We start from the raw sequence: 17,175 nt of genomic DNA on the forward strand, positions 1-17,175 counted from the left end.
CACCAACCCCCTGCAATGCAGGAATCTCAACTAAAGCATCCCTAGCAGACGCCAACTCTTTTTTTATTATTAAGAATATTTTTTATTAAGAATTTCAGCATAACAATTTATCAAAGACATATCATCCTCATTTCCCCCCCTGATTTTCCCTCCCCCCCCCCAGAAAAACCCCCACTCCCACCCCCACCCGGACTTCCCTCAGCTCCTCTCTCTGGTTTGTTCAGCACATGTTATTCTCTGCATATTATAAAATTGTAAAGATCCTTAAATTATCTGTCTATATATTACCAATAATAAATTTGTGTTTGTTTATTCAAAACCTGCCAAGGAGTCCAGTTCATTTTGTTGTTTCTTTAAGTACTTTGTAAAAGGTTCTCATTCTTCTTTAAAGTCACAGTTGTCCTTATCAGGGAGTTTGTGCGTCAATTTTGCCAGTTCCACATAGTCCATCAGTTTCCCTTGCCACAGCTCTTTTGTCAGGATTTATTCATTCTTCCATCCTTGTTCTATTAAGACTCTTGCCGCTGTTGTCGCATACATGAATATGTTCTTCAGTTTCCTTGGCAGGTCTTTTCCTACAATCCCTAACAAAAATGCTTCAGGCTTTTTTACAAACGTTAATTGAAACATTTTCTTCAATGCATTGTATATCATTTCCCAGATTTTTAAAATTTCACTACAATCCCACCACATATGATAAAAAGTCCCTTCTTCTTCCTTACATTTCCAACATATATTTGAACCAGTTTTGTACATTCTTGCTATCTGTACAGTGGTACCTAGGGTTACATATGCTTCAGGTTACATACACTTCAGGTTACAGACTCCACTAAGCCAGAAATAGTATCTCGGGTTAAGAACTTTGCTTCAGGATGAGAACAGAAATCGTGCTCCAACAGCGCAGCGGCAGCAGGAGGCCCCATTAGCTAAAGTGGTACCTCAGGTTAAGAACAGTTTCAGGTTAAGAATGGACCTCTGGAACGAATTAAGTACTTAACCCGAGGTACCACTGTACAGGTGTTATATACCATCTATACGTCATTTTCATGTAGTTTTCTTTCAGTAAAGAGCAATCTGTAAATTTCCTAGCAGATGCTAACTCAACATACCCCTCTTTCACAAAACATCACCTGCCTTTCTAGGGTGAGATAAGGCTGGAAGTGGCTTGCAATGCTTGCGCAGTGTAGGAGGATGGCATGAGAGTTACAAAACGCAGGCACACAAAAACCGAGCCTAATGCTTTCTATCTAAAAGGTTAAATGCAATTAATATTAGGACAGCTGGGACAAAATCAAAATCTATACCTAATATCTAACATTCAATCAAATGTCACAGTGTTTAAATCATTCCCACAGCAAACTATGCTCAAGCTGGCTTAGAACATAATTTGCTAAATTACAAAATACAGCAAAATTTAGATCATCAATACATTAATGAGAAAGACTGTATCCTCCCATATAACCTGCCTGGGCTCCAAGATCTTCAAAGGAGGCTCTCCTCTCAATCCTGCCAGACTAGCTCCCTCCTTGCTGTTTTTCTACCATCAGCTGAAGACTGGTTTACGAACTGAATGGTTTCCTTTTTCTTTTGTAAAGGAAATAGCTTTTAAATAGTGCTGTGCTGTTTTCATTATCTGAATTTTACTAGATGCGTTCTAAGTCTATTAGAGTTTAATTGCTTTTAAAACAATTGTCTGCTATACTTTCTTTTAGCTTTTTGTATTTTATCTGCGTCGTTTTAATTGGTGTAAGCTGTCTTGAGTCCTGGTCTGGGGAAATGGTGGGATGTCAATAAATAATACAACAACAACAACAACAACAACAACAATTTGTGAGAACAGAGACTGAAGTATGTGCAAGCAGCCTGGGCTAGCTGCAGAGCGCAAGCCTTGCGTTTGAAAACATGCATGCAATCCAGAAACCTCAACATTTAATTCCTCCCCCCACTCCCCAAAAAGGCTTAATCTGAAGCTGTCCAGCTGTGGTTTATAAGTACCAATCTATTGCTTTGCAAGTTTGTAATTCCAATGCCCTTAAAGCGTAATGATAGCTAATCTATCTGCAGGGGGCCGGAGAGCCGCTCAGCTTTGCTGAGACATTAAGGAAGATACTGTAAGCTGGCGACAGAAGAAACAGAAGGCTTTATTATAGAAATGTGCTCCCAGGAGTCCGGCTCGTTCCTCTGTTCTCTGGGTGGTGCAGGGCTTGCCTATTATTCTCACTGTCGTTCATCAAGTCGCTTATTTGCAGTGCTTATTTCCAGAGCATTGAATAAATGCCTCTCCTTTTCAAGAGGGAGAACGGCGACAAGGGGTTTTTAATGTTTAGCAGTTCTCAGCCCACACGGCCGTGCCTCTGTCGGTTGAAAGAAAAAAGCACCCGGTCTTTCTGGACCAAGTAGTTTGATGTTACAGGAAACATGGGGTTGGGAGGAGAAAGGGAGAAGTTTCGCAGCCAGGGAGGTGGGGAAAGGCTGACTTGGAAACCCTTTGACTTCTCCCGTGATAGATTAACAACCTATATCGCGGTGCAACTCTACCAGGTCAGGAGCACCCAAGACCTTGAGATTTCAGGGCACAAACCTGAGGCCTAGGGGCAGCCCTTGATGATGTCATAGAGTAGCCCCGAGAAATGACACAGGGCAGGCCCTAGAGATGGGGGTTAATTAGGAGAGGGGAGCCGAGGAGGGCAGCCCCTAGCACAAGTATCTATGCTATGATTGGCAGCAGGAAACTGATGAACCGAAGCTTGCAAGCTGCAGTCACACTTTTCTTTTTTAATTTCTTTATTGAACTTAAAAAACAGTTTTCTTAATATATATATTAAAGACTCTCCCACCTGGAGATTCAAGCCCTGCACCTGCCACCTGGAGGGGGGCAGGCAAACCTGGAGACTTCAGGTCACACTTGGAGGTCTGGCAACCCTATCTCAATACTATTTTTATTTATTTACTGTTATATTATTATTATTATTATTATTATTATTATTATTACTACATCTTTGTTCCATCTCTACCCCAACCTCCAGGGAGGCATACAGACTTCTCTCCCTCTCCATTTTACCCTAACAACCCTGTGAAGTACCGTATTTTTTGCTCTATAAGATGCACCAGACCATAAGACGCAACTAGTTTTTGGAGGAGGAAAACAAGAAAAAAAAATATTCTGAATCCCAGAAGCCAGAACAGCAAGAGGGATCGCTGCGCAGCGAAAGCAGCAATCCCTCTTGCTGTTCTGGCTTCTGTGATAGCTGTGTAGCCTGCATTCACTCCATAAGACACGCACACATTTCCCCTTACTTTCTAGGAGGGAAGAAGTGAGTCTTATAGAGCAAAAAATACGGTAGTTAGGCTGAGAGATGTTGACGGGTCCAAATCCACTCAGTGGGAATTCAAACCCTGGCCTCCCTGGCCTTCTGGTGTTTATTCCTGCTTTATAAGTAGTGTTTCCACCTTTGTTCTGGCAAAATACAGGGCAGGGCAGGACAAAGGAAGTCGGGGAGCGATTTCTTTTCACATTTGTTGTTGAAGTGACTTCAAACCAAGCTCAGGATGCTCGAGTTGCAAACGTGATCCGTGCGGGATGCACATTCGCAGCCCGCAGCTTCTTCAACCTACAGCGGCTTGTCTGCGCGCGCACGGGTTGTGATTTGGCGTTTCTGCACATGCGCAAAGTGCGATTTAGTGCTTCTGCGAATGCGCAACCGCCAAAACCTGGAAGTAACCTGTTCCGGTACTTCTGGGTTTTGGTGGTCTGTAACCTGAAAAAATGCAACCTGAAGAGTCTGTAACCCAAGGTATGACTGTACAATCTATTGCAGCCTAACAGGATGGCCTCTCTGGGATTTGTCACACATGTGCACACACACATACACACAAATTTGTAAATCTGTCCATGCCTGGCTCCCCAGAACTTAAATGCATGACCTTTCACACACCCTTTCCAACACTTGCATTTGGAGAGATCCCTAACTTGGCAGAGAGAGACAGAGAAAGAGAGAAAGCAGGAAGACCTGGAATACAGGACATAGCATTTTACACTGAAATACGTGACAATCCTGTATTATTCAGGACAGGTGGCAACCCTGTTTACAAGCTGGGAAAGGGGACCTGAATTACCTAAGGCGGACATCTGAATTTATCGCTAAGCAGAACGTAGTGACTGTAGCAATGTGGAGACTTTTCATGCCAGAAGGTACTTGGGATCGTCTACCTTGCTGCCTTTGAAAAATCAGTCTATCTGTTACTGTGAGGTCATGCCTGCAGTTCGGTAGCCTTGGATCACAGTCTTATGCAGAGATGGATAACTTGTGGCCCTCCAGATCCTTCTCATAATCCCTGATCGCTGGCCATGCAGGGCCTGATGGGAACTGGAGTCCAGTGACCTCTGGAGGTCCACAGGTTCCTCATCCTTGGTCTAGTTCCCACTGAGATAAACCACCTGTGGTGGGGCTGTAGCATGTCAGGATGCAGGCCGAAGCTTAGGTAGTTTGGATGCTGTAAGAATAAAATGGGGAGAGGGAGAACCATGAGCACCACCTTGAGTTCCTTGGGGGCAAGACATGATAGAACTGTTGTTGGCATCTGTCTGTCTGGAGAAGTCTCTTCTCCTCCAGAAGAAGTTGGGCTGCTCAAACAACAAGGACCCCCTTCTCAGCCTCACTGATGTGGTCCAAAGGAAAGCAGAGCAATATATTTGGCACCAGCTGGGCTGCAGGAGTTGCTGAAAGGAGGCTACTAGGTGTCATCCAACCGCCTTAGGGACTCCCCTCTGGATCTGAATAGGGTTGACACACTGAGAGCCAGTGTGGTGTAGTGGTTAAGAGCGGTAGCCTCATAATCTGGTGAACCAGGTTCGCGTCTCCACTCCTCCACATGCAGCTGCTGGGTGACCTTGGGCTAGGCACACTTCTCTGAAGTCTCTCAGCCTCACTCAACTCACAGAGTGTTTGATGTGGGGGAGGAAGGGAAAGGAGTGTCAGCACCGCCCTTGAGCCAGTGTCACTAACTGGACTCATACAGTTCAGCCCCGACTGGGCTAGGCGAGCTGGGTAGCACTTCCAGAGGCCACCTTCTCCACAGGAACAAGTCAAAGTGCTGTGGACTCACAGCTTAGAGTTGTGAGCACCAAATTCACTTCCAAAAGAAGACAGTCGTCGCACAGCAGAGTATAACAGAGTATAGCAGAGCATAAACAACTCGGAGAGCAGCTCTGTAGAATATCTTCTTTATTCTATCTACAACTATAATACACAACTATATACAGAGCTAAATGAGGTCTAAACGAAAATGCTGAACTGACTGCACTGAGTGTCTGCAGCTGCTCTTAGCAGCAACCTTATCTATACACACGATCTCTCTCTAACACTCAGTCTCTCCCCCCCCCCCCCGACACTTTGATGTGAGGCTGGAGCGGAATAAGTAGAGAGCAGAAACCGCCCCTCCTCTCTGGAGAATCAGCAGAGGACATCAGCAGATTCTTGGATATGGGAGGGGTGAAATCTCCTCAAGGAGATGGTTAGCCACTTTGAGACTCCTTCGGGTAGTGATAAAGCAGGATATCAAATCCAAACTCCTCCTCCTCTTCTTCTTTTGAAATAAATTTTTATTTGATTTTCCAAAATATAAACATACAACAAAACCATTTCCAAAACCAATTATTGAGGTTACTCTGAATCTCCTGACCTCTCCCCGCCCCCCGCCCCCGCTTCCATGGGTCCTGTCGATTCTATTTCAACTGCATATCCGTACTTCTCCAATTTTTCATCTTCCTAGATTATCTATACATTACAAGTGTGTTCAAAATCCTGCTAATGTTTGGACCTGTTTACAATGATTTTGTATATGCATTATAAACATTCCCCATTCTTTTTAAAATTTCTTGTCTTCTTGGTTCCTGAGCTTCCCAGTTAGTTTTGCCATTTCAGTATAGTCCATCAACTTGATTTGCCATTCTTCTCTGGCTGGGGTTACCTCTTCCTTCCATCTCTGGGCTAGTAGCATCCGAGTGGCCGTTGTAGAAATGTAGGGTTGACTCTTTAGCCCATGGGTAGACAAACTAAGGCCCAATCGCCTTCTAAGTCTGACCTGCAGACAGTCCGGGAATCAGAGTGTTTTTACATGAGTAGAATGTGACCTTTTATTTAAAATGCATCTCGGTTATTTGTGGGGCATAGGAATTCATTCATTTTTATTTTTTCAAAATATAGTCCGGCCCCCCACAAGGTCTGAGGGACGGTGGATCGGCCCCCTGCTGAAAAAGTTTGCTGACCCTTTCTTTAGCCTTTTCCCCTCCTGAAGATAGGAGCAGGCCTGAGTCAATCTAGACTTCCACAGAATGTTGAAGAGGGAACATGGCAGCGTTAGGAACTGGAGATATAAGTCCTGACAGTCCGCTATCAGTATGTGTTTTTAAATGGTGTTTCATATAAGCTGTCAGGATGGAAGAGATAAAAATTGCAGATGCTATGCTAGTAACAGCATCAGCAGCAGCAGCGACCCAAAAAGAAAAGAAGAAAGTCAGATCGGAATGTGTCAGGGAACTGGTTCAATCCAAAACGGCGCTTTGGTTTTCAAATTATTCATTCAGCGCTGATTGCCCGGTTCGGCGCTATTGTTCAGACGGCAGTGTGATACCTTTTAGCAAAGTGTGGTTAAGTTCAGGGAAAGTGAATGTAAAAATTACTTTGTGCTCATCAGATGTGCTCCCTTTGTGCTTCGGGGATTATACGTCTCTTTAGTTTAGTGACAGAAAGAAGTTTGGCAGCTTTTAACATCTGTTATTACCGCACGGGCTCCTGCGGTGATGGATGAATGTGCTGCGATCTATCCCGGCTGCCTCCTCTGCAGCGGAATTGCGTTCCAGAAGCAAAATCTTTATCGGGCGCATCTCTCAACCGCCGTTCGAGACTTATGAGGCTGAGGCTATTGTCAGGCGGGGCTGAGAAAGAAGCCATATGAATGCAGAAAGTCTCTGTCATGCACCAGATGAATTTTAGCCGAGGGCTGGCAAGCCATCGATAAAGATCACCCCATTAAAGCACCCCTTCCCCAAAATGCTTCTCCTTCTATCCACACCGTTTTTGTACTACCTTTTCAGATTAATCCGGGCAGTGCTTTTTTCCTCAAAAAAATGTTTGGGGTACTCTCATTCAGACTCAAGAAAATCACCATTTTATAGTTGAAATCGGGAAAAATAAATACAGTGGTACCTCGGGTTATAGACGCTTCAGGTTACAGACTCCACTAACCCAGAAATAGTACCTCAGGGTAAGAACTTTGCTGTTTTTGATCCACCTCTAACATTTCAGAGTTTAAAACAGGGGCTCCTCATCCCTCCCCCGTCATGACCCCACAGACCACTGCCTGGAGGTTCTCCTCCCACCTTATGGATGATGCTATTTCAGGGGAGAGGAACCTAACCTGTCAGTCTTTTATTGCATCTCTAGAGTTTCTTCTGTCATTTTGTCTTCTCCCTGCTTTTCAAAAAATCCCAGGACCCCTCCATTCTTTTCCTCCCTGCCCATTAGCCCCATTAAGCTCTAATCTGTTGGTTACGTGCAATTAATTGCCAATTTAAGGGGTTTTATATGTCTAATAGAAGTGCCAGTGAAGCTTTCCAAATTTGGGCTCGTTTTTACAGGCTCTGGGGGCTTGCAAAGCTTGCCTTGGCAATTCTTTCCCAGCTCAAGTTAAAATCTGAGCCGTAGAAGAACTCTGGACTTCCCACTCTTCCAGCCCTCCCCTGTACCCCAAACACCAGGGACGTACTTTGGTAATCTTTCAAAAGATGGCACCCTGTGAGAAGCCAAAAATTGGCACCCCCAAATGAAGTTTCTCAGTTATGAAGCTTCCCAATTTTGCAGCCCCTCAGCTGCCTAAAAAGGTAAAGGACCATTAGGTCGAGTCGTGGCGGACTCTGGGGTTGCGGCATTAACTTATTGGCCGAGGGAGCTGGCGTACAGCTTCCAGGTCATGTGGCCAGCATGACTAACCTGCTTCTGATGAACCAGAGCAACACACGAAAACACCATTTACCTTCCTGCCGGAGCGGTATCTATTTATCTACTTGCACTGGTGTGCTTTCAAACTGCTAGGTTGGCAGGAGCAGGAACCGAGCAACGGGAGCTCACCCCGTCGCGGGGATTCGAACCGCCGACCTTCTGATCGGCAAGTCCTAGGCTCTGTGGTATAACCCACAGCGCCACCCTAAATCTGGCGCTAAAAACACTCCCCCTCCAGGACCCCTAATCCCCCAGGTGTAGTTCTCTTGAGGGGACAAAAATATTTAGGAGTTGGCTTCAGTGCCATTTCCCCCCCAAGGCTTCTCCATGGGTGGTGCAGCCCAGTCAAGGATCACATGCAGCATAGCCAATCAGAAGTCACTGGAGGCAAGTGAGAGGAATGGACAGTGAGGACAAGCAAGGGCAAGGCAAATAAAAAGCAAACAAAGGTCTAGAAAAAGCCATAAGGGAGGAGTTTATTGGACCTGCTTGAGATGTTTACCAGAAAGCCAACACCTCAACAACACCTGTGAGTACTTTCAGCTCGATCCTAATTACCATCTTACAACTGAGCCAGCAGTCAGGTGTCTGAATTATCTCACTGTCACCTGGCTGCACCTTGGTTTTCCCTAAGGAATTGTTGCCGTGTGTTCTTCTCTTTCTAGCACAGATGTCAGACCTCATCCTGAGCATCTCTCGCTTTCCCATGAAACCTTGAGGAACCCATCTATCTGATTGATTATGCTGTAGCCATTCTCCCTCCAGATACCTTGCGAAATGCCCGAGAGATGTTCTCAAGCCGACATTCTCTTTGTTAATATTTGCTCGCGGACTCATTAACGTCTCTCCAGCCCCCGACCTGCCTCCTTTGATGTGCTGACCCCCATCCTTTTGGTCTCTCCATCTTCTCTGGCATTCACCTTGGGGGCTGCAGATTACTCTCTTTGTGGAACCATCCAGCACTAGATCATAATGGCCTTTTCTAATCTTGTTGTCCTTAATAGGATTTTTGCCCAATACATCTGAAATGTGTAGATATGGATTTTGAAGATAATAAAATTGCCTAATGTGCAGGAGGGTTAAGGCCACGCCAAGATGGAGGTATCTGAGTGCAAAATTCACACAGAGTACGCCAGATGTGAAGGGCACCTGCATACCAAAATGGCTATATCTTCCTTTTGAAATGCATTTGAGGAGGGGGCTGGGTCCCCCCCTCCCAGTTTGTCATTGCAGAACAAAGGAAATGCTAATGATATCTACATGTAGACTCCAGGGGTGGACGCTTCTGCATAAGATCACACATTTTTCATAAGAGTCCTCACAAAATTTTGTTAGCGTTTCAGTGTGCACTCTAACTTGTGTACATGTATACCTAATATACACATGTATACCTACCTAGTTGTTGTTGGTTTATGTCTGTCTAGAGAAGTGTTTCCCAAACTTGGTTCTCCAGCTGTTTTTGAACTACAGTTCCCATTACCCTTGACCACTGGTCCTGCTAGCTAGGGATGATGGGAGTCGTAGTCCAAAAACAGCTGGAGACCCAAGTTTGGGGAACACTGGTCTAGAAAGACAATGGGGTGTGTCTACTAGGGTGAAGTCAAACCACTGTGTGAGCAGCAGTGAAGTAACCTTCCTGGGGCGCAAGACTGGGCAGTGTGTCTGGAGATCCTGGGCCGCCCAGAAGACAAGACCCCCCTCTTGGCCTCACTGATGGGGTCCAAAGGAAGGCAGAGCAAGACGTTTGGCACCAGACTGGTGGAGGAGTTGCCTGTAGGAGGAGTACAAGGCGCCATCCAACCTCCTTAGGGACTTGGCTCCAGATTTGTGTAGGGTTTACTCCAGGGGTCAGCAACCTTTTTCAGCTGTCCACCGTCCCTCAGACCATGTGGTGGGCTGGACTTTTTTTTTGGTGGGGGGGGGGATGAATGAATTCCTATGCCCCACAAATAACCCAGAGATGCATTTTCAATAAAAGGACACATTCTACTCATGTAAAAACACGCTGATTCCCAGACTGTCCGCAGGCCGGATTGAGAAGGCGATTGGGCCGCATCCGGCCCCCGGACCTTAGGTTGCCTACCCTTAGCCTTTTGCTTCTCCCAAAGATACCCCACAAGGCTGCAGAGGTTTAGGATCAGAGTTTTCCTTCTCTTAGATGGGCTACCTTCCCAAGTTTATGAGCACTCAGTGGCGTAGCATGGGTTGTCAGCACCCGGGGCAAGGCAAGTAATTTGCGCCCCCTAACCCGGGGCAAGGCAAGTAATTTGCGCCCCCCGCTGCACTGTCCCTCCCCCAGATAGTCCCTCGCTCTCTCTCCGCACCGCACCGCATGCCTGGCACCCTCCCCTCCACAGTGGGCAGCGACCCGGCGGCTCGGATCAGATTCGCACAGCCAGCACTGCAGTGAGAGAGAGTGAGTGAGCCAGGTAGGGGCAAAGAGCTGTGAGTGCGAGCGAGCGCCCCCCAGATGTTGCGCCCGGTGCGGCCGCCCCCCTGCACCCCCCACGCTACGCCACTGTGAGACCATCTGCCCCTCACTTCCCTCTACAAAGCGCAGAAACCACCTTCTTTACCATTGGACCCACTGTTAGTCTCATCTGCTAGATTCTGTCTTCACATGTAGGGGGAAGTCTCTAACTCACCAAGGGTTTGAGACCCATCAGCTACCCCCACCTGGTTCAGCTGACCAGACAAAACCATTCACATGGTCTTTGATGCTGCTGGCATTGGAGTACACTCTTGACCATTGTCCTTCGAATCGACTGTCTGTTTGAAATGTCAGGTCTGCTCTTTCCACAGGTCTTTTTCCCCCCTCCCTCCCTTGACCAGATGTTAACCTTCTCTCTTTGGTCCCTGTTCCTTTTTTGCAGTTCAAAGGCCACCTTTGGTGACCCGGTCCTTCCAAGACCTTCAGAAACCCTGAGTCCATTGTGCCTGGCAGCAACACACAGATGATGAGAAGGCAAAATCCATGACTTCCGCTGGGGAACATCCATTTGGCGGCTGCTTTCGGATGTCAGAGTCTCCGGCACCAAGGTAAGAGGTGACCTTTTCAGTCAAGTCTATGGGGAGAGGCGTGAGACGCAAAGCTCAGAGGCTGGGGAGGGAGAGAAGCTTTTTCTGATAAAACACACATTGAAAGGAGCCCGCACACAGCGCTGGGAGGTCTGTTTGTTTTGTCTTCCCAGACGGGGAATACAAATGGCCTTTGACAATGGTTCAGAATGGAAACGGCAGTTTGCGTCTCAACATACGTCTGCAGATATAGACAGCAGTCGAGGCATGATCTGGGTTTTGTTGTTGTCGTTGTTGATACTGGGAAATCTGTGTTCCGCTGGTGATCTGTTGCTCTGAATGGCAAAAATACCTACAACATGTTCCTTAAACGAACCCAAGGGCAAGGTGGCAGTTCTGTCACACAAGGCGAGTCATTCCTAGCTTTTGCCAGCGTCAGGTGGCCAACCTGTGCGGGTGAAATAGCCCTGAAATAAAATCCGAACCCACCACCTCTAGGGCTCCCAGATATTGTTGGGCTCCAGTTCCCATCAGCCACTGCCATCCTCGGCTTAGAGACTGCAGACCTTTAAATGATGTCCTTTAGACTTACCATACTTTTCTGTGTATAAGACGCCCCCTGTTTTGGGGGACTAAAAATTAAGAAAATGGGGGGGGGAGAGAGATTGCCCAGAGTTGTTGAGCTCTTTTGCGGAGGATTGCACAGAGTTATTGAGTTTTTTTAAGGGGGGGGACACCTCCTAACGTCTGTCCCCTTGCTGGCAGGAGCAGCCAATTGCCCACCCAGTTGCTGCAGCAACACCCGATCAACACCACCCCTTACCGCAGACACCAATGGCACGCTGCCGAACATCTCCGGCTTCCGGCATCAACCAATCCCACGTCACCCCTGGGCACTACCCATTGTATAAGACGACTCACGGTTTTAAACATTATTTTTCAGTAAAAAAGCCCTAGTCTTATACAGTGGTACCTCGGTTTACGAACTTAATTCGTTCCGGAGGTCTGTTCTTAACCTGAAACCATTATTAACCTGAGGCACGCTTTCGCTAATGGGGCCTCCCACTTCTGCCATGCCGCACGATTTCCGTTTTCATCCTGGGGCAAAGTTCGCAACCCGAGGTACTACTTCCGGGTTAGAGGAGTTTGTAACCCAAAGCGTTTGTAACCCGAGGTACCACTATACACGGAGAAGTACTGGATAGGAAATGTGGTAGTTCATGGGTACCTTTGCTGTGAAATCTTCAGTCCCAGCTTGACTTGCAAGACTCTTCCATTGGAAACAGCTTGCCACCCTTTTCTGGGCCATGCAATATTGCCCGTGATAATTCTGCGCCCTAAGACTGGCGTACACTCTAGCGCAGTTCCCTGCTAAAGCGACGTGTTGTGTCTTAAGGCCTAGGGACGACTCCTTTGCTTGTGACCATTGTGCGGGGTTTTATCCTTCCGCTGTCGGAAAGGAAAAGAAGAACTTGGCCGGGGGGAGGGGGGGAGAGAGAAAGGGAGAGAACTTTTGAATGGATGTACAGAGTCAAGTGTGTCTCTTTCTGGCAGTCTGCAATTTTTTCGCACCGTTGTTATTCAAAATATGCTTTTCATAAGGACAAAGAGGACCATTTTAGTGGAAACAAAATCCTCTAGGCAGTGGCACCACTGGATAAAGCGATTATTTCCATTACTCCTCAGGAATGCAAGGATGGTACTTTCTTTTTTTTTTAAGGAGGGAGTAGTTTTCGCTTTGCTAGAGCATTTTTGGGTTTTAGAAGGATAACGGCTGAATTGCAATGAAGCTTTGTTCAGGGCTCTGTCTTTTGAGGGGGGAAATACTAGGTTCAAAGACCACAACCATGTTCCCGAAGCAATTGTTCGTCATCTCCATTGCCTCTGTCCTAGAAAAAAAGGACAGAAAGCAAATTTGTATTAACTTTTTAATGAGAACATTTATAAACAGCCACCTCATACAAGCAATCAAGATGGTGTGCAGTAAAATCGTTAAAACGCCAGCTTTCTGGCTGGGGTTCCATTTAGAGCTCGTATAACCCTTATTTCAAAACAGCTGCACTGGTTGTCTGAACATTTCCTGGCCCAATTCAAGGTGCTCACATTAGTGTTTAAACCCTTGATGACTCAGGCCCCAAATCTCTTAAGTACGGTCTTCTTCCCTACAGACCCTCTTGGGTGCTGAGATTGCCAGAGAGAGATTGCCTCTCGGTGGTTCCTCTTCCGTCAGAGGCTCAGGGTGGGCAGCCTGAGAGAGGGCATTCTCTGTGGTGGCCCCTAAATGTGAAGCTCCCTCCTTACAGAGGTGTGTTGGCCACTTTCATTATGCAGCTTCTGGAGGAAGCTGAAGACGCACCTCTTTATCCTTGATCCTGTATACCTGAAGGAGTGTCTCCACCCCCATTGTTCAGCCCTGACTCTGAAGTCCAGCGCAGAGGGCCTTCTGGTGGTTCCCTCATTGTGAGAAGTGAGGTTACAGGAAACCAGACAGAGGGCCTTCCTGGTAGTGGCACCCAACAGAGGGGTGTGTGTGTGTTTAATATGTAGAAACCACTGACTTCTGTGTTGTTGAAACATAGCCTTCCATACCAAGGCAAGAGTCACATCTGTTACTATGCCAATTTTGCCTCTGGCCCCTTCCACCACCAGCACGCTGCTCCCACAATTTTGCTCTTGGAAGTATGCAGTTCTTTGGCTGAGAATGGGCTCTCTGCCTCTGATCTTAAGCCTGTTATTTCCCTTCAGTGCGGCTGTTTTCACTCTCGTGCAAATATATGCAAATGTGATGGCTTAATCAATTGATTAAAATTCATGCAATCAATTGGCTTCCTCAACTGGGTTTTGAGACAGAAACTTTGTGGCCTATTATCAAGGGAGGTCAGTCAGCCCACCTCACAGGGCCCCAGGAGTCACTTCCTTCGTAGCACCTTCAGACTGACAAGAGACGGCAGAGAAAGTCTGTCGTCTTCTCTAGATGAAGGCGGGACCTGACGGCGAATTGTAGGCTTCAGCGTCAAGACAAGCCAGTCCAGGATGGAAAGGACAAAAGACAGTTTTGTTATCTGCGTTTATGTTCCTGCATCTCACCGACATTGAGATGAAAGATTCCCACAGGGCTCCTTCAATTGAGTGCTGCAAGAGTCTATCATTGAGTTACCAGTGGATGTAAAATAGATCTTGTGACAACCAGGAGATCCGAGCTGTGTCTCCGCATGACGAATGGTGCCGGGAGGGGGTGGGGGTGGAGTGTGTTTTGACAATTATTAAGCGGAGCAGTTTTGGGATCTGTCTTTTTGGACAGGCATGTGCAAAGAGAAGAAATGGATTCATTTCACTCATAGCACAATTGTTAATTATGATGAATGGCACCAGGCTCATCTGTTTCCTCCACCATCCACCTCCTCCTCCTCCTCCTCCTCTTTTCTGCCGGGAAACAGTCAGTCCTGCTGGGCCAAGAAATCAAGAGTGGCTAGCTGCTCACAACATCTCCCTTTGAGGAAAAGAACAACACCACACCACCCCCCGTTTATTTGTTCAAAATATTCATTGGTACCTCAGTTTTCAAACGCCTCCATAGTCGTAGTTGAACGTTTTGGAATTCGAACACTGAAAACCCGGAAGTAAGTGCCTTGGTTTTCAAACACACTTCAGAATTCGAACACGGCTTCTGTTTTGAGTTTTCCGTATTGAAGCTTCCATTTTGAGGCTTCCGCTTTCGGTTTTTGGTTTCTCAAATGTTTCGGAGCTTGATCGGACTTCTGGAATGGATCATGTTCAAAAACTGAGGTTCCACTGTATTTGCAGTGTGCCTTTGATGCTCAAACTCTCCCAGGGCGGCTTCCAACATATCCCAATCTCTGAGCAGCGAGAGACTCCAGGGTCCCTGCACTTTACACAGAGTTGGGTTTCCTTGGCATGAAGGTCAATGGAGACGGTGGTGTCTTTAGGATATATGGTTTTATTTACACATATATACAACCTGAGCACAGGCAGCGGCAGAGCAAGCCGATCGGGCGCCTAGGGACGGGGCCAGCCACCTGTGGGGTGGGGCCAGTTGGGGCACGATGCTCCGCGGGGCCTCTGAGGAGTCTGCCTGACTCCTCCCACTCAGCTGCCCTACCAGCGGGCACCCACGCCACCGCATCACTCCCAGGAGAGACGTGTGGCTTAGGCACATTGCAGGCCCCACAGTCAGTGCTGCCCAGCATTTTGTCACCCCCTCAGTGGTGACACCCGGGGCGGTCCACCACCCCCTGAGCACAGGATGGAGGGGCTCACGGCACGAACACCCCAAAAGATTTTGCTTCCCCATTAAGTTTCCAGGGAGGCACTGAATCACAGCTCTTGGGTCTAGCACAGAGCAAGACAAGCCTCTATCTCTCCAGCTTCTGGCATCAGCCATGACTCGCACCCAAAACTCTGGCTGTTGTTCTTCTCCCTTGCAAGGTGATACTGCTTCTGATAATGTGGGGGTGGGGGTTACCACATTCGTCTCCTTGGGAACGGGGCAACCTCTTACTGATGTAAATGGCAGCACCCAATTGGTGAGCTAAGGCCATTGCCTTAAGAAACTGGTCTGGCAGGTTTCCTATTATAGATTCTAATCTCACAGCATCACAGGTTTGGAAGGGGCCTAGGGTTGGGTAGTGATTCAGACTCACCCCTCTCAAACTTAATATGGTCCCTGGGGGTGGTCTGAAGGAACAGGAGGCTTCCACGTTGCAGAAGCTACGTAGGGCTGGCCTGAAGTCTCGGTGTTTGCCTGGTGCCTCCCAGGGAGTAGGAGGACTTGAATCTCTAGGTGGGTGAGAGAACACCTTTAAAATATAAGTTAAGAAGACTATGTGTGCAGCTTGAAAGCTTCAGCACAGCAGTACCCAGGTTCAAATTATTACATAGACTTTCTGGAGGGGTGTGCCTTCCGCTGCTCCCTCTCCCAATTAACCTCCGTCCCTGAAAATTATTACATAGATCATCCAGTGGGGGAGCAGTCTGCCCTCATCCTGTCCTTCTTTGCCTCTTCCAGTTAACATCCATCTTTGTAAAGGTAAAGGTACCCCTGCCCGTACGGGCCAGTCTTGCCAGACTCTAGGGTTGTGCGCTCATCTCACTCTATAGGCCGGGAGCCAGCGCTGTCCGCAGACACTTCCGGGTCACATGGCCAGCGTGACAAGCTGCATCTGGCGAGCCAGTGCAGCACACGGAACACCGTTTACGTTCCCGCTGGTAAGCGGTTCCTATTTATCTACTTGCACCCGGAGGTGCTTTCAAACTGCTAGCTTGGCAGGCGCTGGGACCGAATGACGGGAGCGCACCCCGCTGCGGGGATTCGAACCGCCGACCATGCGATCGGCAAGTCCTAGGCGCTGAGGTTTTACCCACAGCGCCACCCGCGTCCCACAGCATCCATCTTTGTATATTATTGCAAAGACTTTTTGGCAGGGGCCACTCTCCTCCTTTCCCTCTCCCAATTAACCTCCATCTCTGCAAATTATTGCATAGATATTCCAGGGCCCAACTCCTGTGATATTCCTGGGATCCACCCCCTGACATCACTAGGAGCTGTCCCCAGATCTGAGGTTTGGTCCCTGAAATCCCAAGATCTGGGGATTTCTTGACCCAGCAACCCTATCTCCACAACCCTCAGCAGGAGTAACAGTCAGCCCAGCCAGTATATGGACTCCACTGATGCAGAGAGGTGGCTAACTATAGCTTGACTGTAAAGAGGCCTGCAAAGGATTTGGTGCCCAAGGTGTAGTTACTGTTATGCAGGCTCAGATAAGAATAATCAGAGCTGCCGGCCATAAGCTGATGATTCCTCGTGAGCATCAGGAAGGAATTAATCCATGCCAGGTGCAGCATTTGCATATTTGGCAACATGTAACGAGAGGCGTAAAGCTGCGTCCCACATGGACCAAGCATGCCTTGCCGTTGTGCAACTCCCCCTCCTAATTCCACAACCACAAAACCCAAAGTTCTGCTGATTGAGTAAACTGTGCCCATTGAGAAGAGCCAAGCCCTTGTTGAGGACATTAATTTTGCAGGCTGCAAAGTGTGCAATTTAATTTGGAATGACGGATGGTGGCAGAAGAAAAAGACTTGTAAGTTTTTGTTGGACAGACGAAACACACACTTGGTGAGTTGACATGTCACACCA

General features: G+C 47.5%; 1 protein-coding gene across 2 annotated transcripts in view; it reads left to right on the top strand.

Moving 5' to 3' along the window:
* ELFN1 (extracellular leucine rich repeat and fibronectin type III domain containing 1) overlaps positions 1 to 17,175 on the top strand; it is a 252,391-nt gene that overhangs the window by 136,450 nt on the left and 98,766 nt on the right. For both annotated transcript variants that reach the window (XM_083413486.1, XM_083413487.1), the window contains exon 3: positions 10,874 to 11,039. The gene's annotated coding sequence lies outside the window, so the exon portion shown is untranslated. The remainder of the gene's footprint in view (positions 1 to 10,873; positions 11,040 to 17,175) is intronic.

Source organism: Podarcis tiliguerta, assembly GCF_965153285.1.
Source record: "Podarcis tiliguerta genome assembly, chromosome: 14".
Lineage (NCBI taxonomy): Eukaryota > Metazoa > Chordata > Lepidosauria > Squamata > Lacertidae > Podarcis > Podarcis tiliguerta.